Source organism: Arachis hypogaea, chromosome 10, assembly GCF_003086295.3.
Source record: "Arachis hypogaea cultivar Tifrunner chromosome 10, arahy.Tifrunner.gnm2.J5K5, whole genome shotgun sequence".
NCBI classification, from domain to species: Eukaryota; Viridiplantae; Streptophyta; class Magnoliopsida; order Fabales; family Fabaceae; genus Arachis; species Arachis hypogaea.
This window is the reverse complement of record NC_092045.1, coordinates 62,107,487-62,110,147: the sequence shown is the minus strand read 5'-3', so window position 1 is coordinate 62,110,147 and position 2,661 is coordinate 62,107,487. Positions and strand designations below refer to the sequence as shown.

At 35.9% G+C, this 2,661-nt stretch overlaps 1 non-coding gene across 1 annotated transcript; it reads right to left on the bottom strand.

Annotated features, from left to right (window-relative positions):
• Nucleotides 1-1,828: 1,828 nt before the first annotated feature.
• On the bottom strand, nucleotides 1,829-1,936 carry LOC112718607 (small nucleolar RNA R71). The gene has a single exon (XR_003160939.1). It is a non-coding gene; the product is annotated as a small nucleolar RNA R71 (small nucleolar RNA).
• Between the last annotated feature and the right edge of the window lie 725 nt (nucleotides 1,937-2,661).

Below are 2,661 nucleotides of genomic sequence, written 5' to 3'. Positions count from 1 at the left end.
TTAAGAATTTTGATATTTTTATTTTTCCTCTCCACTCAATTTTCAAAAAGACCAAAAAAAAATTTACAAAATCATAAAATCCAAAAATATTTCTTGTTTGAGTTTAGTGTTTCATTTTAAGTTTGGTGTCAATTGCATGTTTTTGTTCTTTTTGCATTCATTCATGTGACTTAAGTGATCTTCAAGATGTTCTTGATGATTTCATTACTTTGATCTTTAAATTCTCTTGACTTGAGTGTTTGTGTTTCTCATATGCATTCTCATTTTGTTAGTGTCAGTAGTATACAAACTGCTAAGTTTGGTGTCTTGCATGCATTGTTATTTGATTTTAGTTGCATTTTGATTATTCCTCATTATTAAAAATCCAAAAAATATTTTTAATTTATGTCTTTTCAAGTCAATAATACAGAGAATTAAAGATTCAGAACATACAGCAGAGGAATTACACAGAAAAAGCTGGGCGTTCAAAACGCCCAGTGAAGAAGGGCAAACTGGCGTTTAAACGCCAGCCAGGGTGCCTGGCTGGGCGTTTAACGCCCAAAAGGTAGTGTTTTGGGCATTAAACGCCAGAATGTGCACCATTCTGGGCGTTTAACGCCAGGATGGCACAAGAGGGAAGATTTTGTTTTCAAATCAAATTTTTTTCAAGTTTTCAAAATTTTTCAAAATCAAATCTTTTTCAAATCAAATTTTTTCAATCAAATCTTTTTCAAAATCAATTTCTTTCTATTTTCAAAAATACTTGCTATCAATTAATGATTTGATTCAACATTTCAAGTATGCTGCCTTTTCTGTTGAGAAAGGTTTAATGTTTGAATCATATCTTTTCCTGTTAGCCAAGTTATTAATTTTTAAAATCTAGTATTTTTAAAATGTTTTTCAAATCATATCTTCTCAATCACATCTTTTTAAAACCAATCATATCTTCCTAATCACATCTTTTTCAAAATAGTTTTCAATCATATCTTTTTAATTTCTAATTTCAAAATCTTTTTCAAAAATCACTTTACTTCTTTCTCAATCTTGGTTTTCGAAAATCAATTAAAGTTTTTCAAAATGTTTTTAAAATCTTTTTAAATTATTTTTGAAAATTTCTTCCCATCTTCTCACATCTTTCTATTTATGGACTAACACTATTCCTTAATGCACAATTCGAACTCCATCTTTCTTGATAAGTTAGAATTTTCTAACTCTTCCTTCCATTTTTCTTTTCCTCTGACACCTCAAGGAATCTCTATACTGTGACTTAGAGGATTCCATATTTCCTTGTTTTCTTCTCTTTCATATGAGCAGGAGCAAAGACAAAAGCATTCTTGTTGAGGCTGACCCTGAACCTGAAAGGACCTTGAAGCGAAAGCTAAGAGAAGCTAAGGCAAAATTCTCTGTAGAGGACCTTACAGAAATCTTCAAAGAAGAAGAACCCATGGCAGCCGAAAACAACAACAATGCCAACAATGCAAGGAAGGTGCTGGGTGACTTCACTGCACCTACTCCCGACTTCTATGGGAGAAGCATCTCTATCCCTGCCGTTGGAGCAAACAATTTTGAGCTTAAGCCTCAATTAGTTTCTCTAATGCAACAGAATTGCAAGTTTCATGGACTTCCATTGGAAGATCCTCATCAGTTTTTAGCTGAATTCTTGCAAATCTGTGACACTGTCAAGACCAATGGGGTTGACCCTGAGGTCTACAGACTTATGCTATTCCCTTTTGCTGTAAGAGACAGAGCTAGGATATGGTTGGACTCACAACCTAAAGAAAGCCTGAACTCTTGGGAAAAGCTAGTCGATGCCTTCTTGGCAAAGTTCTTTCCACCTCAAAAATTGAGTAAGCTTAGAGTGGAAGTCCAAACCTTCAGACAGAAGGAAGGAGAATCCCTCTATGAAGCTTGGGAAAGATACAAACAATTAATCAGAAAGTGTCCCTCTGATATGCTTTCTGAATGGAGCATCATAGGTATTTTCTATGATGGTCTGTCTGAACTGTCCAAGATGTCTTTGGATAGCTCTGCTGGAGGATCTCTTCATCTGAAGAAGACGCCCACAGAAGCTCAAGAACTAATTGAAATGGTTGCAAATAACCAATTCATGTATACTTCTGAAAGGAATCCTGTGAACAATGGGACAAATCAGAAGAAAGGAGTTCTTGAGATTGATACTCTGAATGCCATATTGGCTCGGAACAAGATATTGACTCAGCAAGTCAATTTGATTTCTCAAAGTCTGTCTGGAATGCAAGCTGCACCAGGCAGTACTAAGGAAGCTTCATCTGAAGAAGAAGCTTATGATCCTGAGAACCCTTCAATGGAAGAGGTGAATTACATGGGCGAACCCTATGGAAACACCTATAATCCTTCATGGAGAAATCATCCAAATCTCTCATGGAAGGATCAACAGAGACCTCAACAAGGTTTCAACAACAATAATGGTGGAAGAAACAGGTTTAGCAATGGCAAGCCTTTTCCATCATCTTCTCAGCAACAGACAGAGAGTTCTAAGCAGAACACCTCTGACTTAGCAACCATGGTCTCTGATCTAATCAAAACCACTCAAAGTTTCATGACTGAAACAAGGTCCTCCATTAGAAACTTGGAGGCACAAGTGGGTCAACTGAGCAAGAAAATTACTGAACTCCCTCCTAGTACTCTTCCAAGCAATACAGA